The 26,220-nt window shown below is 43.2% G+C and overlaps 1 protein-coding gene across 2 annotated transcripts in view; it reads left to right on the top strand.

Annotated features, from left to right (window-relative positions):
• Positions 1-26,220, top strand: part of PRICKLE2 (prickle planar cell polarity protein 2) — a 184,245-nt gene that overhangs the window by 65,479 nt on the left and 92,546 nt on the right. Inside the window, exon 1 of one of the 2 annotated variants that reach the window (XM_048857851.2) lies at positions 13,165-13,419. The exons of the other annotated variant lie outside the window; for it this stretch is intronic. The gene's annotated coding sequence lies outside the window, so the exon portion shown is untranslated. Of the gene's footprint in view, positions 1-13,164; positions 13,420-26,220 lie in introns of those variants that run through there. 2 annotated transcript variants of the gene reach the window in all.

Below are 26,220 nucleotides of genomic sequence, written 5' to 3'. Positions count from 1 at the left end.
TTTGATGATTGCCTTCTTTTGAAGGTTGTATAAAGTGAGAAAGTATGCAATATTTTAATAGCTGAATATATTTAGTCTTGATTGAGATAAACCAATAATCTCCTTGTAGACTGGGAGTTAAATAGTAATGCATTTTCTCTATTTATATAATCAAGACCGTGAATATTTCTTCTATCTCTGGTTTCTATAAAATGCATTTTAATCGATTTCCTCCTGAGTTGTATAGATATTTATTAGGGAATAATCAGAGTATTATCCATAGCTTTGTTTCATGTAACAAATGACTTAATAATGTTAAATGTAATTGGATTATTTTCCAAAGATCTAGGAAGATTCACTATTCTAACAGAAATATTACATGACATTGTCCCTTGATAAGTAACCAGGAGGGTAAAACTGAATTGTGGAGTCCATTTTGAATTGTTGAGTACTTCAGTGTATAATGAACTCTGTACAAGAAGGGCAAAGATTGCGGAAATTAACTTTTTGCCTTGTGGTTTTGGAAGCTGTGCCTTTCTCTGTGTTTATTCACTGATTCTGGATTTTTCAAAAATATTGCATCAGAAATGCTGCTTCCTGGGTATGAAAACTCAGAGGCGGCAGTATAACTGGTAACATGCTACATGCGTCCACAATCTGAGTTCCAACGACTGTTTGATTGACTCTGTGTGACCCACAACAATTAAGTTTCAATGGGCTTCTCTTGTCAGTGTTGCCCTTGCATAATGTTAGAATTATTTTCTGCTAGGTTGGAAGTCGATATTACACACTGATTTCACTGGAGATGAGCCGTATGTTATCAAGGCCTGTTTGGAATGTAAAGGAACCGCATGAGCCCAGTCTACAACGGTGGAGGCGTTGGGTCTATCTCTGAGAGCTCCCACATTTTCACTTACATCCTGCTGTGGGTAGTGGCTGAACTATGACAATTTAACCCTTAATTTACTTGGATATGAGGGTCAACCCTTTCATTAATGCAAAGCAAAGGTAGTGAGGGAAGGCCTAAGTGAAGTGCCTTGGCATTACTGGTTTCATTTTGTGACCACTGGAATTTGACATGATGCAAATGAAGCCACTGTACCTTGAGTGGTTGCTCATATTCTCCTAAGGTTATTGCTAGTGCTCAGCTGACCCTTTAGCTTCCCACGTTTTTGCTGCAGATGAATATCTGCATCTGAGGTGGAGTTTGTAAAAGCTGCCTCGTGACTGTGTTTCAAAATGGAGAGTCCAGAGTTTTGATCAGTCTCCAGTGTTAGTGTGGCTAAAGGAATTATGACTAGAGAACAAGCATTCAACACTAACAATCATGTAATACTCTACGGATACAGGGAAGGAGCTGAGTGAGACATGTAAGAAAGAGAAGAATGCAATGCAAACAACTGTGTTGATTCTGAACAAGAAGCTGCGCTAGTATACCCTTTCAGAGGGTAGCTGCGAGGTGAAACTGGGATCCGTTTGGAATAGTAGATCCCTACTAATAGATCACTGTCTTGCAAGGATCATTGCCTCTCTTCTGAACGGCTGCTTGCTGCTTTTGATCGTCATGAATTAGATAGTACTGCAGGGTTCCTTGCTGAAGGCAGTTTAATTCACGAAAGTGCTTACAGAAATATTTAGTCCTGCCTCAGTGCAGGGGACAGACTGGATGATCTCTCGAGGCCCCTTCCAGACCGCCATTTCTATGATTCCGTAAAAGCCAAGAAAATGCTAAGTTTCCTACCAATTTCAGTACACAGGAGCCTCTGTTTGTGTTCCGTTTTAGAAAAATAAATAAATACAGTATGTCCATTGGTCAGATATCTGTTAAAAGCTGTAAAACAATGTTGATGGATTATAATCTAACCTTTCCTCAAAGAAACTAGAACATTTCAGATTTAAGGTGACCTCGCTTAGTTTGGGATACCTGGATACAAATACCTCCTAACACTGGAGAACTTGAGAATTTTATCTCTTGAACTTCTAAACCAGAGAGAGTTCCACCATCTTGCCACAGACACAGTGCTTCTAAGTATCGCATCACAGCGTAAGGCGTCGGCTCATGGTGTGACATAATTCACAAAAGCCCTGTTTTCTAGGGGGCAGCGCTTCGAGGAATGACCCTCAAAATGCCCCCCGATTGCTATGGAGTGACCCTGTGGTAAGTCAGACATATGGGAGCTCCTCAAAACTACGGCAGCATATATTGTCCTTTATCACAGGCTACATGGCATTATACAGCTGTAGAGATTACAATGGGCCTTGTAATGTTACCCAGTGCCGTGGAACTCATGGTGTAAATACTTCCTTCTTCCTTTTCCTTCATGCATTCGGTTGACTCTTCGCACCTGCCCTATATGGGCACATGTAATGCTGCACCCATGGGTGGGTTGTTGTTAGTGGGGATTGAGTCTGGGACTTCTGGTTCTGAAAGCATGAACCTCTACGGCCTGAGTTGCATGACCATTTAATAAAATGGGTTTTAGGCCCTAATCCAGCAAAACGCTTAAGCATGTGCTTAACTTTAGGCACTTGTAGTCCCATTGAAGCCCCATTCTCTATGAGAAATAAGTTAAAGATGCCTTGATGAAGCTTTCTTGCTCCATAAGGACTTGCAATTTCAGGAGGTCGCAATTTCACTTAGACTTTTCCTTCAACTTTGCCCACTGGTCTGTTATATGTCCATCTCTGGGTCTGATCCAAAGAGTGCATGAGTCTGTTACCACCTCCAGCTTCAAAGTGTTGGTTCAGGTTGAGATGAAGAGACCCGTGGATTTAGCTCACGAGGTTTTCAGCGCAGATCTTTGATGTCAGGAGAAATGGTGGCTGCCCTACATGGTCATAAGCCATATGTGAAAGGTCAATGAAATGCGTGAAAATATAGGAAGATATAAGAACCTGAGTTGAATATGGTACTTGATTCTGCAAAGTCACGGTGCAAAATGTCCTAACTTTCCACTGACCTCAGTGGTAGCTGAAATGACTCCACACTTTTTAGTTTGGGTCCAAACACTGTACACACTTCCAGTCAGGTGCCATTTTTCTGGAAATGTGACAAACAGCTGGAAGGCACTGGAGAAATCAGTTTTTATTCAAGGCAGCGCTGGGGTAACGTGCATTAAGATGGTTTCCCGTGCATTGGGAAGCTACTAGGTCTGTACAAATGCATGCAATTTTATTTTTAAACAAGTACATTAAAAATCAATAATCTCATTAACGTGCCAATTGCAGCTCCTACTGTTCAAGAGTATTTAACTGCTTTCTTCCGCTGTAAGTAGCCATTTGTGTATTCTTCCAGGGGAGCCGTAATTAAGGAAAGATGAGAAATGAGGGGAGCCTGTGTAACTGGAAACTGTTGTTATTGACTCAAACAGAAAGCAAAGTCTACATGCTAGTTTTGAAGCATTCCATCTCTGCAGGAGTTCCGCCACTCAAGCGTCCAATGTTGCCAACCCCAAATGCTCAACAATCATCAGGCAGGCCACCCAAAATCAGGAAATGGGCTTAAAAATCAGGAGACTTAGTTTATTAAAAAAATAAATAAATAAATAAAGAGAGAGAAAATGTGGGTTCTTTTCACTTCCCTTCTGGTTTTTGAGCCTGTATAGCTTATGGGTGAAATCCTAGCCCCATTCAAGTCAGTGGCGTTTGGCCGTATTTTCAAGCTTTTCTCCATTACCAGGAGGACAAAGAAATTACTTTTTAAAATTAAGATTCTCTCATAATCACCCAACTCCAGAAGCTGGGGCTTCAAAAGAAACACCAAATATTGCAAGACTCTCACTAAAAGTGTGCGAGCTGGCACTACTGAGCACTTACTCCACTTTTCCGGGCTTTTCTTTCTCTCTGAGATTACAGGGATAGAGATAATTCCTTTCTATGCAATTTCATTAAGCCACTAGACAGTGCTCTTACATTGTTTTGATCTTATAGCCTACTTACCACTATTATGTGTAGGAGAGTGTTATTAAAAAAAAAAAGTGAAAGGTTTACTCCTTTCTTCTAATAAGCACCAGTTATCCATTGCAGTCGAAATAACTACGGAAGATGTAAGTAATCCTTGGGATTATTAAAGCAGAGACCCAGCTACAGTCATCTCAATTGAAAAATACATATAGGAGCCTGCTATTTACAAAAGATCCAGAATTTCTTTAGGGTTTATTATATACTCACGAAAGGGTTCAGTTGTCTTTAAGGGAAACGCTAACTCTGATGTCTAAGAAATGTGTTTTAAAAAAGTCTGGCATTTAATTCCCACATTTCTTTGGTTGTTCCCTCTCCCTCTCTTTTTGTCTCTTTTTGATACCATCTTGCTTTCGCATCCACAGTTACACACTAAAAATGATCTAAAGCCGAGAGTGGTTTATCCTGAAATGGCGAACCGCAGCTGTGCTCTGTGGTGTAGACTATCAAGATAAAAACAGTACATGATTTTAGCTCTCGTAGTGTTTATGTTTGGTGCCAGAGGTACTCAAGCATTTTCGCAATGTGTGTCTACAGTGCAGGCAGAAAGACAGAAAGAGTGCAGTATCTTTTGAAATCTATATAGGATCTTGCTTACCCTGCTGGGTTTAATTTTAGAATACAGAGTTTATCGTAAAGGGGAAAAATGTTTTTGGTATGTTACATTCTCTAATCAAATCCAGAAAAAAAGCTGTTGTGGGCATCGTTCATGAGATTAATCTACACCGGCAAATTTTTGTTTCCCTTTTAGTTTTCTAAAAATCCTGCACGAGTGAAATGTATTCATTGATGGTGCGGATCTGATGTCCTTGATATTGTTGCCCATGGCGTGGAATGGCGGCAGGGTGTATGGGGAGGAGTTGAGGTGGGGCGGGGGGTGAGGGGAGCTTGGCTGCCAGTGGGTGCAGAGTACCCGCTAATTTTTCCCCATGGAAAAATGCCTCCAGCCCCGGAGCACCCACAGAGTCAGCGCCTATGCTGCTGCTCCCCTTCAGAGTGCAGCTCACTACTCTCCCCCCCCAACCTCCCAGGTGGCCAGCCAGCTTCACCCTCGAGCGTATAAGTGGGGAGGGGCACCCTAGCCCTCCCAAGCCCCTTTTTGGGCACTGAGCATGCCCAGCAAATAGGGATGGAAGGACAGACCAATCCATCAGCACAATGACTAGGACTGTGCCTGGCCCTGGTCCAGGCCACGGTTATGGAAGGCAGGCTGCTTGTGTTCTCCTCCTCCCCGACTGTGCACCCTGATAAGGGGTGGGCAGAGTCTTTGCGAGCACCGGGGGAGAGGAACCTAAACACCAAAGCTGAGTGGCACTAACATTGAAACAGGGAGTGGTTCGGGTCTTCTTCAGGGAAAAGAACTTACAATCCTCAACAGTATTTTATAAAGGGATACAGCATTTACATAGTTTGGTGTAACAAAGGAGAATGAAATAAAGGGTCCTACAGTATCAATACTGATATTTTTGTATACAGACTATCATCCAGCCACTAGGTGTCTCTGTGTGCTGTATAGAATTCCAGAGAGGATGGGCTCCCTGGTGAACAAGAGAGACAAAATGGGAACTCAAGCTCTTTGGAAGCCTGTTAGCTTGTTTTGGTAGGGGTAGCTGCTTTATTTAATAAAATGCCTCCTATTTGAAAAGAGTTGTGATTCCTCATACCATGATGATGACGACATTTGGAGTGGAGTGTATAGAAACACGTGTGAATAACTCACGCATGCTGCTATGATGATATGAGCATCAGCAAACTGTAGGGAGTGCACATGCAGAATACCCAACCGGCCATTTGCATAGGCAGCTGCAGTAATTGCTTGTACAGAGTTTGTGTGTGAAAATCTGGTCCTCAAGCATGGTGGTTAAAAAAAATAAAATAAAATGGCTTGCTTTGTAAAAGTTGGCCCTGTAGTCTTTCTGTCATGGGCGTGTTTTAATGTAATGGGACATGATGACAGTTAAGTCAGAATTAGAATGCTCAGGAAGAGAATTCCCGTAACTGCTACCAATAGAGCCCAATTAGATTTCATTTCCCTAATTCAAGAAACAATCCCTGTCATTGTAGGGTCCAGTGCAGCCAAAGAAATGGCAGAGGGAGAGAGAAGTAAGGTGTCCTCAACACAAGGAAGTGAAGGCTCTTATTTTTCATGATTTGACACATTAAAAATGTAAATTTCTAGTTCTGTTTGGAAGCGTTTTAGGTGTCTAATTTGCACTTCTGTGTATTTGTACTGTTGTACGTTCTTCTGTATGTTAACACGTGCCCTGGAGTGATGCCTTGTGAGCTACTCTGGAAATACAAAATAAACAGGTTTCAGAGTAACAGCCGTGTTAGTCTGTCTTTGCAAAAAGAAAAGGAGTACTTGTGGCACCTTAGAGACTAACCAATTTATTTGAGCATGAGCTTTCGTGAGCTACAGCTCACTTCATCGGATGCATACAGGGCGGGTGGCCTGGACTGCGTTGCAAAGTGGAACCGTGCTAGCACGCCTGCGCTAAAGGGAAAGAGACAGGCCCCACTGCCCAAATTAATTTATGGTATTTGAAAGCCCCCTCAGAATATGTTGCACACAACACACTCGTGCTGGAAACAGCTGAACAGTTCCTCACTGCAATAGCCGTTCCATTCCCTGAGAGGGCATTTTCAGAAACATCCACAGACCGATCCCTTGAGCGATTTAACTAGTTGAACACACGAGCGTTACAAGCTACGTTCATAGGTCTTATGGCTACTTCTTATAGTGCCACCTAGTCAGTCGTTTGGGGGTCAGGACTGTAAAGCTGAACAGTTCTAGCAATGAAGCTCTGAACTGTACCTCTGGTCATTATTCCAACCTTCCACTACAGTTGCCTATTTTAAGAAATGGAGAGATCATGTCAAGGCATGTTTCTTCTGTTATTCCAATGCAAATAATGAAACAACTGTGACAGAATGAAAAGAATAAAAAGCACTCTGAGAAAGAGAGTTTTAAAAACAATAGGTTAGATCGTTAGCAGGTGTAAATTGCCTCGCGCTGTTGACTTCTACAGTTCACACCAGCTGAGGATCTGGCCTAAGGTGAGCAGATGTCCCGATTTTATTGGGACAGTCCTGATTTTTGGGTCTTTTTCTTATATAGGCTCCTATTACCCCCCCGCCCACCCCATCCCGATTTTTCACACCTGCTGTCTGGTCACCCTAATCTAGCCTGTGATGTTCATCAGTGTTATCCATTTTTCACAGTTCAGAACTTTGTTGGAGCTCTTCAGAACATTTGCAAACAGAACAGACTCTTCCAGATACATGGAATGTATCTGCTCCCATGAAGTCAATGGCAAAACCGTGTGATTGCAACGTAGACCATGCCCTAGCTCCTACAACCCCACTCTAATTTCAGAGAGTAGAAGTTGGCATTCCCCAGTGCTGGGCTTAATTTCATAGCTTGGGAATTACACTAAATAATTGTGCATGTCTGTCGTGGCTTTGACCTACAGACCAAGATATGTGGTGTATTCAAATAAATATTGTTAGTTTGAAAACTAAGCTAACCCCTACCAGAAAACAAATAAAAGAAGCAATTTAGCAGAGCTCTAGATGGCTTCAAAGGAGCTGAGATCTTAAACATTTTTACAAGTCTTTTATGACTGTCTCAACCACCTTTTATCTTGATCAGTTTTGCCATCGTGACTAATGACGCCTGCTGGCAGGTACAGAATGGAACATTTGCAGGAGTTCCTGTGGTTACAAGCAGCTATGGCTTTTCATGATTTCAGCAGACGTGTTTCTTTCCTCGCTATCCCTCCCCCCACGCCTCGTGCTCCTGAGGCCAGAGCAGAATTTTCTAAACCTAGTCACCTACTTGATCTGCATGCATAATTTCCATCTGTGTAAATGGAAGTGGCGCAGATGCACCGAGAGGAAAATGTTCCTCTAATTTCTCTGTGCTCCGGCCTCCCAGAGGGATTGCCTCCACGGTTTTGCAATCAACATCTCGCCCACAACAGAGGAGAGATTTGTCTTCCTGGAGACACTGTGTTGAGGAGCAATGAAGTTTAGGGCACAGTGCAGCCTTCCTGGCTCTCTGAAGCCTTTACCAGTACAAAAGCAAGCAGCCAGCATACAGCTGATAAGTGTTGGCAAGAATTTGCTCCCCTAATTATTCTCCCTTATGCATAGATAATTTTAATATAGTTGCACTTATCAACCCTGCTGTTATTGGAGTTGCGAGGACTGACCTGCTAATCATAACCAAAAATTAATGGAAATTTTCAGTCGTCGAGACAGTGGTCTCTGAAGTGCTCAGAGAGCAGCTTCAAAGGGGAATCGAAAAGTGAAGCAGCATGTGTTGCCCTTACGGCTGTAGATAAAGTGGCCCAATGTCAGTTACTGAGGTACTTGGGGCGGGAGGCAAGAAATAAAACTGGAGGAGTGTAAGTAAGAGGTTAAGAGCCAGATCTTGGGAGGTGCTGGGCCCTCTCAAGCCCCCATTGAAAACAGGTCAGCAACATGCAGAAACCAGACTCCTGGGTTTAAAAAAAAGAAGAAAATGCATACTTTGCAAGAGTATGGTGGTTCTAGAAAGAGAAGTGCTTCAGCAAGACAGGCCAAATCAATTCCATTGTTACCGTCCCCATAGACTTTAGCGGCCAGATCCTCACGTGGTGTGAATTGGAACATCACAGTTGAAGTGAAGTGACATCAAAGCATCCATTCAGAGTCACGCCACCTGCGGATCTGGCAGGTAATTGCCAAATAGCACTGTGAGTTTGTGTAGATACTTCACAAAGCAGGTTTCAGAGTAGCAGCCGTGTTAGTCTGTAGTCGCAAAAAGAAAAGGAGGACTTGTGGCACCTTAGAGACGAACCAATTTATTTGAGCATGAGCTTTCGTGAGCTACAGCTCACTTCATCGGATGCTCAAATAAATTGGTTCGTCTCTAAGGTGCTACAAGTCCTCCTTTTCTTTTCACAAAGCAGTTCTCATTCATCTTTTCAGAGGTTTTCTTTAAAATGCCATGGATCCATTTTGACTGTAGAGATAAAATATCTTATCAGTGCAGAGGACCCACAGAGTCCGTAAACATGCTTTTATGTTGGTGAGGCTAAAAGAAAGGACTGATTAGCTTGTCTGAAATACCAAAAACTTGGCTTGCGTGTGTCTGAGTGCCTGTACACCCATTTCAAAGAGAGAGAGATTTTTGAACATGATGTTTTTGAATCATAGTTTGGTAAATTGCACTTAAATAGTTCTGTCTTGGGCACATTCAAAATGAATTTATAGATGGATGTTTGGAGTACTGGCTAGAAGAGAAATAGTTTTATAAAAGAGGAATAAATTGCTTATATGTGCAAAATAAAAATGGTTCAAGGAACAGATTTTCTTTTGCACTAGCAAATGGAAAATAGAATATCATTTAATCCATTCCACATGTGTAGCTGAGGATCTTTTTAAAAGTATGTTTATTGGTTTTCAGGCTAATCCAATATTGGGGGGGGGGAGAACTGTATAGACAATGAGAAGATGATTTATAGAGCAGTGAAAGAGGTTGGATAGGAAAGTATTCATAATCTGATAAATTCTAGCTTTGGAGTCCTGCTGCCTCCTGGAGAGAAATCGCATCCCACAGCCTTCAGGATAACAAATTGATATGGTTGATGTGTTTGAACATCTCTGGACAAAAAATAACTTTGTTAATTTTGAGCTAAAGTTGCTCTAACCTATTTCCTCACAGCAACTCAAACATTAAAGAGGAAGAAAACCCTCAAGTAAGGCAACTTTCCCACCCAACCCAATACCAAGCTCCAAGAGAGAGCGGCTACGTTCGTGAGATTCAGCCGCACCAACATGCTTGGAAACACATATTTGTAGCTGGGCCCTGTATGTGCTGGATGCAGTGGTGGAATTAGCTGTGGCTCCGATTCTGTGGCTGGCTCTACAGGGTAGAGGAGCGTTGGTGTGGCTCCAAACTTTCCCAGCTAGCTGTGCCCCAACAGGTTATAACACCAGCCAAAAGTAGCCAGACAGCAAGAGGGCCCTGGCCATGCCCCCTCCCCCCTCCATGCCTTCTGGGGGTGGGGGGGTTAAGAGCTGGCTGTGCCAGCGGAATCCTAAGGTGGGAAGATACGGTGGTTTTCCTACTTCTACCAGTGCTGCAAAGGGGCTGGGCTGCAGAAAAGCATCTGGCATTTTCAGTGCAGCAATGTTATCCCCCTCAGTAAATGCATGGGAGAACTGAAAATCACACTGCAGGGCCCCACCTTTGCTCTGGCGTACCTTAGGAGACGCGCAAACAAACGCACGTCTAGGCTGTAGTAACACTGTGGCTTGGGGGAGGAGGGGCAGCCCAGCTCTACAATACACACCGCTAAACAAAAATCATGCATAAATATTCGTGACATCTTCTAGTGAAATCAGCTCCTGTGGACGTTCCTAATGTGGGTTTAGTGAAAGAAGAAGTTGCCAGGCTGGAGTTTTAAGTTGCTGTATTGCAGTGTGGAGGGTTTTTTTTTATCCCTGCTGAGCCTAGACTGTGGTTGCTGGCTCAGGTGATGTTGCTGGCACATGGAGTGTATCTGGGTAACAGAGAGGCTGAAGAGGAAGGACTGTGCTACCCAATCTCTGAAGGAGATCCTGCCGTGTAAGCAAACTGAGCCAAATACCTGGACCTGAAGCAGATCCTCTTGGACCTTAGCATCCTGCGATGGGCCAGACGAAATGTTATGGGGGACAAGCTGAATAGGTTCTTCAAGCGGAGGAGGAGTACAACCAAAAAGCAGCTTCCAAAACAAGTGAAACAGAATCAGAAGCTGGCAGATTCTCCTCTCAGCTTCAGGTGGTAGACTTTTGTTCTGGGGCTTGGTAAATGGATATAAAACAGTTCTCTTCCATTTGGTTGCAGCTCAGGTCCATAGCGTTTGAAAGACCTCTCCATCCAGTGGAGGGGCAGCTGCTTCTGTTGGTGGGCAGACAGGTTTCCACTTTCGGAGGGCGGACATGCCTCTTGTAAATAGTGCCTTTCTTGTTGGGAGCCTCAACAAAGAAACCCAGGACTGAATATGCAAGGAGACCAAACTCCCTCCTTTTGCACTCTGCTGTGCTCTCTCTAGATGGAGGGAGAACAATGTGTTGAGGGCTGCCTTGCAGTTCTGTTGATTCTGTGGATACCCCTGAAGACATCAGTTTCCACTGCTGTCATGTTATGATGAGCGCTACAATTCACATAATTAAAACAACAGCCTCAGTAAAGCCCAGTCGTATGGTATAACTGAGGGCCGGGTAAAAACGGATTTGGGGATTTTATCAGACACAAGTTGACTCTCTTATTGGTTGCTCTGAGTAGTCTCCTGAATGAGCAGGATAACCTCCAAACTCCTCCTTAGAACCTACTTAGTCTGTGAAGTCTTCCAATGTATAGTGATGCACTGGTGGTGTCTGAATGTGTTCTTGTACTTTGACTAGTATTTTATGTATCACACCTAGGTTGTAAACTCCTTGGTAAAGGGACATTTGATTATAAAGTACCAAGCACACCCATTAGCCTTCTATGGTAATAATAGCCTGCCCCAAATTCTGATGCTCTGGAAGATCATTGGTGAAATGTGTTTTTTCTGGGGCTGAAGTTGCTAGACTCTTTTCGACACATTTAATTTTGGCGAGAGCTGGCTGCAGGAAAATGGGGTGCTTTTAACAATCAAAAAGAGTGAGTTTCTGGAAGCCTGCTTGCTGAGATAGTCATAGTTATTCTTGCAAGCATTCTTCTGATCTTCCATTCCTTGATTTTTCTCCATCATCGCAAAAATTAACGGAAGTGAAATTTGCTTTCCTACTCTCGCTCCTTGTGATCTCGCTGAAGTTTTAAAGACATACCTTTTTTCTTGCCTGTGTTTTGGTTATTCTGGAACTTTTATTTGGAGTTCCTTTTCTATATTTAGAATGTGTATTTTGCATCTGCAAGGTAATACTTTTGAAATGCAAAACAGTCCATTAAAGTTAATCTGGGAATACCACAGCTAAATGATTTCTCCAGACTCACTCCTTTGCTCCCATGTAGTCTTCATTGGCTTTATCCACATGCCTGTGCCAAGCTGGAAAAAACTACTTTAAGGCTGGTTTCTGCAGTCCTTACATCAATTCAATATTTTTGAGTATACACTATAGGGCCATGGTTTTCAACCTTGTTTCATTTGCGGATCCCTAAAAAAATGTCGAAAGCAGGTGTGGACCTTTTGGAAATTCAACCTGTGGTCCGCGGACCCCAACCATAGAAGTCTAAAACTGAAAACTGACTGAACAGAATTCAACTATAAATGTTGCGTGTGCTCTGCCCAGCATTTGATGAGAAAGGGCGCAAAACTGTGGGCTTCTATGGTCATAACACTACTTCCAGGTTTTGACCTGTTAGGCGGGGGTATTCACATACTTCTGATTGATCAGAAAAATGGAATGCCATTTCTGGGATCTGAAACTTTTATTTTCATAGTCAACATTTGCGGATCCCTGAAACATAGTCTGTGGATCCCCAGGGGTCCGCGGATCCCAGGTTGAAAACTACCACCATAACTACAACATAACTTCAGATTTATTCCGAATGCATCTTTCGACTAAATTCTGCAGGTACAATATGTCAGCGGACTCTCTCCAGGGTTACACAACTGTAAAAGATCAACATTTATCACGTGAGCATAAAAGGCCTGCAGCTTCTTCCATGCTGACCTGTTGTTTGGGAATGAACAGAACGTTTCTAGGTCACTGTGCCTCCTTTAGGAAGTGGCACGCGTTGTAGCTCTGCAGTTTATAATTTTATGAGTAGCCCCTCGTTTAGTATAAGTATCAAAAGTTATTACCATGATCAAGCATGTCGATCTGTATGCAGTGAAAAGGACTGAGCCTCTTTTACCGCTAGGTTCTATCGAAAAGAACAAATGTGAATAGTATTCGGGTTATTTGCCCGGCGTCTTTGACGGCTGAGAGTTAACTGTGAGACTCGTTATTACTTTTAGAACTACGTGCTGCTTATAACCCTTTTTTCTACTGGCGTACAGCCATGAGCTTTGTGGGGCAAAGCGACTTTTCCTGCGCTCTGTTCGTTAAAGCTGTAAGGGATGCTGGCTCCTGAGATCGGAATTTGGTTCGAGGGACAGGGTTGGGTTGAGCCTCCTGGTTTTCGCCAATAAGCTAAAACTTCGGTGGGCGTCCCTGGAAACAGCCTGAGTGCTTTAACTCCCCAAAGGGCCTGACTGACTTGCAGCTCCGAAGAGCAGAGCCACTCCACACGGCAGTGGTTTAGTCAGGCTGTGTAAGAACGCTTCTCCACCTCTCGCTGAGTACCCCAGAGGGCCTCAGTAAGCATTTTGCTCTTTCCTTCAGCCACCACACTTTTCTCATTAGGAAGACATTGAAGAGACGTCTCTTTTTTTTCCTGTCCATCTTTCTCCCTTTCCTTTCTCCTTCCCACTGACGCAGTGGTTTTTGTGCACACGAAATAAATGCCTGCTTAGTCGGGTAAGTAATCATCTTCAGTTTGTAACATAGGAAAGCATAAACCATTTAATCTGAGACTAATATTTACACTTGGAAAGTTCTTTTCAGTTGTAGTATTCTGTATCCATCTGTAAACTCAGGGTTGCTTTTGCAATTAGGCAGGAAAACTGAGCTAACTAGCTCAAATGTTGGAGAGAGTTTTGGTCTCATTTAATTACTGCTGCTAAATTACAGTTCAGAGACTTGATTTAACTAATATAGGATATTAATAATATCTGTACTTCAAGTGGGGTTTTGTTTTGTTTTGTTACCTAGGGAAGTTGTAAAATTGACAGAACCGTGGCTTTGCACAGCTTCTCTTACCAACTTCAAAACCACTGGTAGTTATTTAGTGCGTTAAGAGTCTAAAATGTAAAACACTGTGGGATCTGGAGCTTATCTTTAGCTCTTAGTTTCAGAATGTAGCGTATGTCATCTCAGCTGCTGTGGGGATTTGTGTGGAATGACAAAATGCAAATCTTGAACCTTTTGACAGCTGTGTTTAATACAGGCTAAAATGTTGTTTTTAACTCTTGGATGTTGACTTTTTATATTAAAAATATTAGCACGAATTCTAAAGGGAATGTAGACTTTCTCTGATGCAAAGTAAAGCACTTTTTTTCTTTCAAGTAAAAGAAAGATTTTTTTAAGTAATGAAACTTACTGGCTTTTGAATACTTTTGCAAATAAGCAACTAGCACGTCACATTTCACATGTTCATTGGTTAGTCATAAATGACACTTTTGAGTGGAAAAAAGATACTTCTCGCAAATACAAACTAGTACCCCGTCTACAGAATGCTGGTCTGCATTAAGTTACTTTGGCTATTGGCTGCTATAGATATGTTTAACCTCCTCCAGTATTTGCATTCGTTTAGCCAGTTTAAATCATTTGTATGCTTTGGGATTCCTGCTTTCTTCAAGCAGATGTGTTTATCTGCACAACTGGTGGAGTAATTGGAGAGGCAGACATAGTGATCTGTGTATACAGACAGAGCAAATATCCACTTGGGAGGGAGTGGATTAGGACAATTCTTAAAATAATCAGTGGCAAAAACTTGAGAACATAGTGCCGGACAAGTGAAGGTGTCAAGTGAGCTGGAGCAGTGAAAACCTTATAAGTTTCTAATTCTGTTCATCATATTACAAACGGCCCCTTCGTGGGGATAAAAAAAAAATAAAAATGATCCAATATTATGAATCTGTAGAGTCAGTGCACATCCTACACCCACAGACCTGCGCATAATCCCAATCGTAGGAGCAGTTGGCTGACGTAAAAAAAGTAAAAGAGAAATGCTATGGCCAGGCTTACTTGACTTTATTTCTGTTGAGAGAAAGGGAAATAAAATATTTTTGCACTAACAAATAGTTGATCCATCCTGGAGCAGAAGACTGTACTTGTTCTTAAGGCAAATTCCTCTGAAAGTGTGAATCATTTACTTTGGATTTTTGTGGTGGAGGCTTGGAGATGATTAAATGTTCTGTCTGCAGGAAATTACCAGGGGATTTGAGTATTTTCCTGAATCAGCCTCAGATGGGACACAGTTTTTGGTGTAATACAAGAAAGTACTGTTACATGGCAATCTTTCTGTGTTGCGCTGCCTATTGACAGAGCAGGCCTCCCTGAGCCTTTCAAAGCTCTGGTTACGCAAGAGTATTTTTGTTACATTACCATTTAAGTAATCGGAGCAACATGCCGATTTCGCTAATGATCTTGATTAAGTTATCACTTATTTCCTTAATTAGCTGCTGGATCTACTTATACCTTCAATGAGTTTATTTTCTTTGCTCTTCTAGTGATTAGAATCTATATGAATTTTTGCAGAGGTGACTCTCTCCTTGTTAGGTAACACTAGAGATTAAATTGAAGGGCTGTACCACTACCGAGCCAACACATAACAGTCCTGTTCGATTGTTTATGGCATTTGTATTGCAGGGCTGGGGAGTGGGAAATAAGGACGGCATTGTTAAAGCTGCCTGGGCTACCAGTGAGCGCATCATTCATGAACAGAAAAGGAGTAAAGATGTCAGGGAGAGCAGGAAACTGAAAATACAGTCTTGTGTAACAGCCCTGAGCTGCTCCCAGTGAGGCGAAGCAAAATGGCATCTCTTTGGGACTTTATCTTTTGTCAGTGATGATTCAAAACTACAGAGGGTCCCAGTCAGGGAGAGAGTATGGCTTTTAGAATGCCTCTCTCCAGAGAAGATGCCTATGTGCTTAAAATATTTCTGTAAGATACTTTGGTGGATTTTAACTAGACCAGAGGGCACAGCGCTGATGGAAGGCTACCTAAATATGCACCCAGACATTTCAAATCTGAGAAGGGGTGACAGCTACCCAGCATTGTTTGATGTGTCACTGAAAAACAGACCAGCCATTTGTATCTGTTGGTGGCAGTTGTTCTCAAACAGAGAGAGGATTTAACAGCATTTACAAAGTGTGTTTTAGAAATGGGCATGTTAAATATGTTAATTATATACAATAATGGGAGGGTGGTTGCTGTCTCCAACCCAACCAGAGAAAATATTTTAAAACGATATGCAGTACAAGTAGGCTAGCTGAGGTGTTTGAGCACAAGGCCACAAGAGGGGTGTGTGTAGACATGCACTATCTGTGGGACAGCTTGGGGAAGGGGTTGTGTCCTTGGACCTTCCTAAATTCTCCAGCATGCAGGAGAAATGCACTGTCTGTACTATCCTTTTGGAAGGTGCATCCTTCTCTTCCCAATGAGCAGGGCCGGCTCTGTGCCTTGTAGGGGCAATCTGTTGATGCGAGGATGGAGTATTCACTGGGCCTTACACAAGATGCAGGGGAGAGAGGGGAAGGTTTTTTGCACCCATTTCCACTCTGCTCATGTGTAAAGGCCAGGGACGACGCAGCCCAAAATGTAGGTACAGATCTTTGCATCGTGTAGAATCATAGAATATCAGGGTTGGAAGGGACCTCAGGAGGTCATCTTGTCCAACCCCCTGCTCAAAGCAGGACCCATCCCCAATTAAATCATCCCAGCCAGGGCTTTGTCAAGCCTGACCTTAAAAACTTCTAAGGAAGGAGATTCTACCACCTCCCTAGGTAACGCATTCCAGTGTTTCACCACCCTCCTATCTGGTAGAGTGTTGGAGGCTGACGTGGGAGGGGCGCTGCACTCGGCTTGTGCGAACAACTGTATTTAGATGGTCGCTGTTGGCAAGGGGGAAAGTGCATGCGTGGAATGAAGTCATGCATTACTGTCACACCGTCCAGTATTGCAGGAGTGCCAGGGAGTTGTCAGAGCTCCTGGGCCAATTCATTAACAGTGTCTTTGGAAATTATACAGTGTTTAATCTTCAAATGCCTTTTCGGGTCCTTTGCTCTGAGGAAGCGCACCCAGCCGAGTCACGGAGCACATACCTTCCAGATAATAAAACACCTTCCCTCCTCCAATTCAGAGCACAGCACTGGGTGTCTTTCCAGTGCACTGCTAGAAGGCGCACTCCTAGTGGCTTTTGTAGGAAATCGCATGTTACTGTCAAATTAGCACATTCGGCTGAGCCGATGGGAAAACTTTTGATAACATCCTGTGGAAAAACCCACTGAAGATGTACTATGTCTGTAATAATGAATACACCAGAGCAGGCATTAGTGTTGCTTAGTGCAGGGTCAGTTGTGTTTGTGTTCATCCATTGAGGGAGGGGAGGGGACAGCGGACTCTGACGCACAAATTTCAGTTAGCTATCAATATTGAAACATCTCCTTATTTGAAAAATAGCATCATAGCCGGGGGCCTGTCTGTCACTAAGAAGCACCAATCAGTATTGGAGCCCCATTGTGGTAGGCACAATCCATACACATGCCCCAAAAAGCTTACAGTCTAAATAGACAAAGGAAGGATTAGTATCCCCATTTTACAGATGAGGAACTGAGGCACGCAGAGAGTAAGTGGCTATCTAAGGAAGATTGTGGCAGAGACAGGAACTGAACACAGATCTCCTGGGTCCTAGCCCAGAGCTTTTAACCACAAGACCATCCTTCCTATCCTTGTCATCAAGCAAACCAGCATATTTCATAGAGGTATCTGGGAAATTTCTTGCAACATAACATCATATACCCCTCTGAGGCTGCAAGGATTTTCTGTTTCAAAATGTTGACATTTTGGCTACCAAGGGCTTGACTGACATGTGAGGCCTTTTAACAGGAAATCAGAATTGGTTATGAGAGCAGTGATTCTCAACCAGGGGTACACATACCCCTGGGGGTACACAGAGGTCTTCCAGGGAGTACTCAACTCATAATGATGTTTGCCTAGTTTTACAACATGCTACATAAAAAGCAGTAGCGGAGTCGGTACAAACTAAAATTTCACACAAACAATGACTTGTTTATACTGCTCTATAGGCTACACACTGAAATGGAAGTACAATATTTATAGTTCAGTTGATTTATTTTATAATTCGATGGCAAAATGAAAGTCGGCTACTTCTCAGGAATACCTGAAATGGGACATTTTTGTGTTTTTATCTGATTTTTGTAAGCAAGTAGTTTTTAAGTGAGGTGAAACTTGGGGGTATGCAAGACAAATCAGCCTTCTGAAAGGGGTATAGGTTGAGAGCCCATGTAGTAGATCACTTGGCTCATCCCTTAGGGCAGAGATGAGCAAACTACGGCCCGCGGGCCACATCCGGCCCGCAGGACCATGCTGCCCGAGCCTTGAGCTCCCGGCCAGGGAGGCTAGCCCCCGACCCCTCCCCTGCTGGCTCCCCTCTCCCGCAGTTATGCTGCTGTGCGGGCAGTGGGGCTGCGAGCTCCTGCTGCTCTAAGCGGCACGGTAACGGGGTGGCGGCAGCATGCATACGGCGGTGAAAGTCTGGGCAGGCGTTCCGGGGGGCAGTCAGGGGACAGGGAGTGGTTGGATGGGGTGGAGGTTCTAGGGCGGTCAGGGGTCGGGGAACGGGGGGGGTTGGATAGGGCGTGGGAGTCCCGGGGGGGCCTGTCGGGGGGCGGGGTGTGGATAGGGGTCGGGGCAGTCAGGGGACAGGGACCGGGGGGGTTGGATAGGGGGTGGGGTCCTGGGGGGGGTGGTTAGGGGTGGGAGATACCAGGAGGGGGTGGTCAGGGGACAAGGAGCAGGGGGGGTTGGATGCGTCGGGGGTTGTGAGGGGGGCAGTCGGGGGGCAGACAGGGGGAGGGGGCAGACAGGGGGCGGGAACCAGGCTGTTTGGGGAGGCACATCCTTCCCTACCCAGCCCTCCATACAGTTTCTCACCCCAATGTGGCCCTCGGACCAAAAAGTTTACCCACCCCTGCCTTAGGGCCTACCATTGGGTTATTCTATGCGGGATATTTTCCGGTACTTTGACATCCTATTTTACCCATGCCGTGCAATGGCCTTCCATTACTAGTCTTGGAGAACGTTCAACTCTCTGATACAGTGGTTCCCAAACAGAGGTCCTTGGACCTCCATTGGTCCACAGAGCATTTGCTGGTTATCTGTAGAGAACAGTTGTTGCTCTGTTGTTGGCTCTCTTCACATTAAGAGAAATTAGGAAAGTATCTAATGTATTTTTAACCTGACTTGACCATGTAAGCAATTGTGGCTGCCCAAGGGGTGTTATTTGATCACCTGTGGTAGGAGAAATGTCCATGAGGTTACATCAAGGGATGGTCCACTCTGTAAATGTTTGAGAATCCCTCTAAGTTAATCTCTGCTCAGTATGTGCTTATGCATTCTTCTTCTGTGCCTGGTGCATCAAACTCTGCACGAGCGCTCATTTAGGAGTCAAAGTCTCTTAGTCCAAGCCGTAGAGGCTCATGTTCTTAGCTCTGAAGATCACTGATGATGTACAAGATGACAATTCACAGTCCTGACATTAAGCCTAATTTTTTCTGCTCCTAGTTGCATCCTGTTACTCTGAAATAGCCCGTTAATACTTCCTCGCCAACCCTGTTAAGTTATGCAGGACTTGCTGAAATGTACCATGTAGAATGAGGCTGATTCCATATTTAAAATGCAAGCCAAAAGAGACACAAATTGGGGCTGTCCCAAGTAAAACAAAACTGAAGGGTTGCTTTGTGACCTTCCGATAAATCTTAACATCTGTGCCAAAAAAGTTATATATTCTGGATGGATTATCAAGAGTTGTAAAATATGCAGGATTTACTCTGTACTTTTTTATTTTATTTTTAGCACTGACTAAATTTTAAATATACCACACTCTTCTCTTTCTTAAGGAACTTTAGACCAGAAACATGACAGGTCAGATTCTCTGGTGCAGAACTCCAATTTCACCCTGGGGTAATACCACCAAAATCAGTGGGGTTACACTGGTGTAACACTGGAGTGATGCAGTGGGAAATCAGACCTCGTACCTCTGCAAGAGTCAGAGTGCTCCAGCTGGAAAATGCGCACACGGCTGTCCTAAAAATCCCATGGGTCAGATCTGGCAGTCAATACAAGTTGGTTTCACCAGCTATAGAATACCATATTTTAGTGTTGCCAACTCTTGTGATTTTATCACTAGCCTTTACATATTTGGTGTTCCTCTTGAAGCCGCAGGTCCTGGAATCAAGTGACCACGTGAGAATCTCAGCTTTCCTTTTTTTTAACTAAGCTGCCTGCCCTAATAGATGCAGAGAAATATTTGAAAGCATGAACTCTAAAGGCTCAATATCTAGAAGGCAAATAAAAAGAACCTCTTATTATTATTGATTGATCTCATGATTTTAAGATAATCTCATGATATTGAAGTCCTGATTCATGATTTTTGCATGCTCGGGGTTGGCAATATTGCATCTGAAGAATATTTTGTCTATCTTTTGCACTCATTTCTTACCCTTTTTGTATGTATACATGTAGTTTCAATGGGAAAAAATTAAAGTTGGAGAAAGGAACAGTGAACGTGGTTAAAAAATCAACATTTTCCCACAGTTAGCATATAGCAGCCTCTGAAATTACCTCCCTTTTTTATGCTTCTAGCTCAGATATCACTGGGGAGACACTGAGTTAACGCTGACAGCTTGATTGGAAGTATTGTACTGTAGGTATAAGATGCTGCTGTGTGCCAGGTTGGATACTCCCATAGTGGATTTGTGTAATAGAGGTTGTCTGGGTGGGTAAGTGAGCTGTGGTTGTGGAATGTTCTTACTGTTTACATTTTAGAGGCAGATTATCATATATGAAATGGAGTCCCTGGTGCTCAGTTCTCCCGTCCCTTAGACCCATGCAGTCTCACTGAGCTTAATGGAATTGCACAGGTGTACATGAAGCCAGAACTGAATAGAAAGAAAGGATGGGTCTGTGGTTAAGACACTGGGCTGAGCCTCAGGAGTTTTGGATTCAGTTCCTGGCTCTGCCACAGATCTCTGGGTAACCTTGGGCAACTCACTTGACCTTTCTGCCTTTCAATTGCCCACCTTTGAATCGGGATTAATAACGCTGCCTTTCACACAGACTCTGTCTGTCTATTTAAATCATAAGCTCTTTGGGGTAGGGACTGTCTCTTGCTATGAGTATGCACTGCAGCTAAGCACAATGAGGCCTGGTCTTGTTTGAGGGCTACCAGAAGATAAATAAATGATAATGATAATAATTTGGCCCCAAGGTTTATCCATAAACTCCTATTGCTGGCTTGTCTCTTCAGCCTTTCTGCACAAACTTTGGTTGTAAGGTGGAGCGAGGTGATTGCTATTTGAATTCTGTTACGTGACCTGACACTTTGGGTTTGGATTTTCTCCTCCTGCTTTGGACTATGGACTGATGTTTCCAATATTTCATTATATGTCCATATTTCCAGCTCATACTGTGTTGTGAAGGGATAAAAGTGAAGGAGAAAGGTAGACTGGTAATGAGGTTGCTGCTTAATGACATCAGGACTGAAAGGGAGGTACCCATTAAATATTTATAGGATTGTATTCATTAACATTTTCACTGTGCTGACACTGGACAACAAAGCTCTCCTGAGAATTCAAACCTGTGTCATGTAGTGAAATAACTGGAAAGAGTTTTAGTCCAGAAAGCTTATGAATTCTTACACTGTTATACTAATATAGTCCTTGTACCTTAATCGTACTTTGGATGAACAACAATGGCACTATGTCAGAAGTGTAAATTACTCTGAAACTACTCTGAAACCTGTCATTATGGGAATGTTTATGATAAATATTTTGGACCTGATTTTCTGACTGGCACCAACTTGGCTTCACATTTTTCAGGCACAATTAGTAACACTTTGACATCACACTTCCTGATTCATGGACGGGACAGGTAGTTAGGCAGATAGGCCTAAATTTGCAAGTGACTAGTGATTTGGGGGTACTTCTGTTTCAGAATGCTCAACTTGGAGACATGTTAAAGGGGCCGGATTTTTCAGAGTTTGAGTTCTCCTTGATTCTGAAAACCACCTTGTTGATTCAAGGCCAATAACCATAACCCATTGTAGGTGCAAAATTATGAACAGTATTATTTTGGAGTTCTCAATTATGCCCTCAAAATTAGATATGGGGTTAGTGTGGTACAAACACTCTCTTACTGATTTGGTAATTGTTATGAAATCACAAGTTGTAAAACATTAAATTACTGTGTGTTAAATCACATTGTACGCTTGGAATAGTTAAGCTAGCTAGTATTTGAAGTGTATTTGATTATTTGTGACAGTATAATTAATTTTAGCATACTGGCATGTGTCAATATGTATCCCTCAGTAATAAGTGAAAGTGTCTGAAGCAGTTGGAAACTAATAGAAAGATGAAACATTTCTGAGGAGAGAGAAAAGACTGAGGTTAATATTAAACTCATCTTGACAGCGGCTTTGCAGCATTCAGGATAATTTTGGAAACAAAATGCAAACGTGCTGTTTAATTTGACAGTTGCAGAAAGTGAGGTACCAAGAACAAATAGTGAAAAGATATAGGGGAAACGTGTGCTTATTGTAGCCAGGAAGTTGAAAGACATGATGGGGCTGATTTTGCCATCCGTATGTGTTCCCATTAATTTCGGTTGGATTCTTACCAGAACAGAACTGCGGAGTCAAACACTGCAAGTAACAGACATGAATATACCTGTAATTTCCAAAGGTCTCATTTATTTTTTCCTGCAGTGCATGAGAAATGAACCTTACAGTTCCCAGTAACATTAATGAAAATTGCATGGCTCATTCTTCTCTCACAGAGCTGAGAATTTCTCACTATGCGTCAACTTCTGTTGTGTCATGTTTTGTCATTTCATGTAAACTGATGCAGTGTAACACAATGCTTAGACGTGTTTGATTAACCTGCCTTCTATCCCACCGCTGAATAACTGATTCCTAACATTTGTGTGGATCGTTGGCAGTGATGATTGCAGAACACTTACTGAATTTGCAAGTTAGTGGATGTCGCTTGTTTGAAATAGTCCGGATTTTCTTTTGGATGACTCAGAATTGGTCTAACGATGATCAAAGCTGTAATGCTTTTCCCATCTCGTTTTTCTAAACATGCAGTTTGTCATTCAAATACACATTTATTTTCTCGTGCTAGAACATTTGAGGAATCTTTGTTCTGGCTTCAAATGCAAAGATTTATTTTTTCAGTCTTTCATGTAGAGTTCATTGGCATCATAATTCCATTATTTCACCACCAGTATGCACTCACTAATGAAACTGTCCTATGCAATGCAGTTTCAGACTAAATATATACAGCCTGTTAACCTTATTTTATTATTAATATTTGTATTATAGTAGCACTCAGAGGCCCCCTAAGCACTGTACATGCACATAGATAGAGACATTCCCTGCCTCAAGGAGCTTACAGTGTAAATAGACAGAGAAAGAGGTAATGGAAAGGAAGTATCATTTTCACTATTTTGTGCATGGCCCAAAGGGACTAGGTGATTTGCCCAAAGTTACCCAGGAAGGTTGTGACAGAACCTGGAATTGAGCTCTGCTCTCAAGAGTGCCAGTCCAGGGCCTTAACTACAGGACCATCCTGGTCTACATCCATCCTACTCCCTAAAAGTAAACTGTCATTATCTGTTGACATTTCCAATTTCTGGGATGAGCAAATGGGGTACAGCTTGCTTTCTGAAAGACTAGCACAGAATTATATTCATAGATTCCAAGGCTGGAAGGGACCATTGTGGTCATTTAGTCTGGCCTCCTGTAGAACACAGGCCAGAGAACTGCCCCCCGAAATAATTCCTAGAGCAGATCCTTTAGAAAAATATCTAATCTTGATTTTAAAATTTTCAGTGATGGAGAATCCACCATGTCCCTTCGTAAACTGTTCCCCGGGTTAATTATTCTCCCAGCCTAGTTTACGCAATCCAGATTGCTCTGAATCAGTGACCTGTCCTCTTCGTTATTTACCACGCCCCCAATTTTTGTGTAATTTGCAAACTTTTACCAGCGATGGTTTTATGTTTTCTTCCAGATCATTGACAAAAATGTTAAATAGCATAGGGCCAAGAACTGATGCCTGTAGGACCCCAGTGGAAACACACCCATTCAATGATGATTCCCTGTTGACTATTTTATTTTGAGACCTGTCCGTTAGCCGGTGTTTGTTTAAGCATTGGCTACCTTAGATGTGAGAGCATGTATCAGAATTTTGTGGCACATGGCACAAATTGGAAGCAAAGTGAAAGGCATGTCAAACATTTGCTCTTTCATCTATGGCCACACCACAACCTAGTAGCCACACAGCACAGGCTGCATGGCCCAGCTGATGAGCAGATGCAATGTGCCTTTCCCTTTGTTCGTATGGCTCACACATACTGGAACTCAGCATCTTGGTAAGTGTAAAGGGCCTAGCACAAACATTGTGCAGTCTTAGTGGATATGTGAACTCTTGGCAAAGACTTCTGGGATTGAGGGAATCTTTGGATTCTCTATTGTGATGCCAGTATGCCAGCTCAGATATAATGGTGGTTTGTGTGAGGTGGAGGACTTTGTGTAAATTGACATTTCAAAAATGGATGGAGGAGACCATTCTGAGTGAAAGTCTGCTCTGTTGTGTAAGTATAACCCATACTGAAGTCAGTGGAAACTGCATCCATTGTATCAGAGTGGAATACAGTACATAGATTTTGTGGCTAGAAGTTGGCATTACGATGATGTAGCCTGACCTCAGGCATAACGCAGGGCTTAGAATTTCACCCACTAATTCCTTAACTTCTTGTTGAACTAGAAGCTTGCTTTTCAGAAAGACGGAATCTCAGTTCAAGACCAACCGATGGAGAATCTACCACTTCCTTCTCCTGTAGGAATTCTCTTCTCCAGGCCAAATTCTTTGGCATCAGTGGAAGTGCATAGGTTTAACCGAGGAGGAATCTGACCCTCTTTGATTAGCTACATGAGTTTCATACACATGGCCAGTGTTCAATCTGCAGCTAGCCCCATACTGTAGCATTGTCCAAAAATATATGCTTCAAACTACCATAGTTATGGGTGTAGCTATGAGTTGAATATTACCAAGTGTTTCTGCAGAGTAGATGGGGAAGCCGTTTTTCACAACCCGCACTACCCAACAGCATTTCCATTGCTAGCAGGGAAGGATTGAAATGAATTCCTTTTTTCCCCTGGTTCTGAGCAGAGATTGGCAGATCTCCCCCACAACAAAATGTTGCCCCAATTACAGTAAGCAGAGGAAGTGCCTTTCAACATCAAATCAAATGAAAGGGATATCTATGTGTAATCTGGTGTGTTGCTGTTAGTTCCATGACCCCATGATGGAATTAATTTCTGTCCGTAAACACCCTCCCTCCCCTCTCCTCCCCTCCCCATTCTCAATGATCTTTTTCCAAATTTCCCAAAATAATTAAGCCTTATTATAAAGGAATACCACATTTTTGATAAAAAAATTACATCTGCCTCTGGAACTTGAAACTGTCAGATATGCATCTGAGCTTGATTGTGTTTAAGATTTCACCTGTTTGGACAGGCTTTTTAAAATGAGTTCCAGATCCACTTCCCCTGCTGTCAATGGCTATTGGCCAGGATGGTCTCTAGCCTCTGTTTGCCAGAAGCTGGGAATGGGTGACAGGGGATGAATCACTTGATGATTACCTGTTCTGGTCATTCCCTCTGGGGCACCTGCCTTTGGCCACTGTGTGAAGACAGGCGACTGGGCTAGATGGGCCATTGGTCTGACCCAGTACGGCCTTTCTTATGTTCTTACGTTCTTATGTTATCCTCATCACTTACTTTCTGAAGTTGTGATCGGGGGCAAGACAGGAACAAATGTCAGAGTATTACATGGGAATTGTCCGTGCCTGAATGCCAGCCATGCACAGTACACCCAGCCACTTCAGAAATGAGTGACCAACTATCTCTGTGATGAACAATTTAATAAGACTTTGCACTTTTCTATAGAGCCTTTCATCTGAAATGCTCAAAGCACGTTATGAAGATGGGTAATAGGATTATCCCCATTTTGCAGAGGGGAAAACTGAAGCCCAGAGGGGTGAAGTGGCTACTCCAGGATCAAACCAGGTGTCAGTCGCACAACTGAGAACAGAGCCCAGGTCCTCTTCATTCTAAATCTCTACTCTAAGCACTAGGTGATACTTCCTCAGACAAATTCTTTGAGTTCTATAACTGCATGAAGGCATCTGTAATCTGCAGCCTCTGCCTGTGTCACTCTAGACCAGAGGTGGGCAAACTATGGCCCGTGGGCCACATCCGGTCCATGGGACCGTCCGGCCTGGCCCCTGAACTCCTGGCCGGGGGGGCTAACTCCCGGCCCCTCCCCCAGTGTCCCCCCTTCCCCCGCAGCCTCACCTCGCCGCCAGCACTATGCTCTGGGCCGGGGGGGGGGGGGGCTGCGAGCTCCTGG

This window comes from Caretta caretta, chromosome 7, assembly GCF_965140235.1.
Source record: "Caretta caretta isolate rCarCar2 chromosome 7, rCarCar1.hap1, whole genome shotgun sequence".
Taxonomy (NCBI): Eukaryota; Metazoa; Chordata; order Testudines; family Cheloniidae; genus Caretta; species Caretta caretta.
The sequence above is the reverse complement of the archived record's forward strand: the minus strand, read 5'-3'. Positions and strand labels throughout refer to the sequence as shown.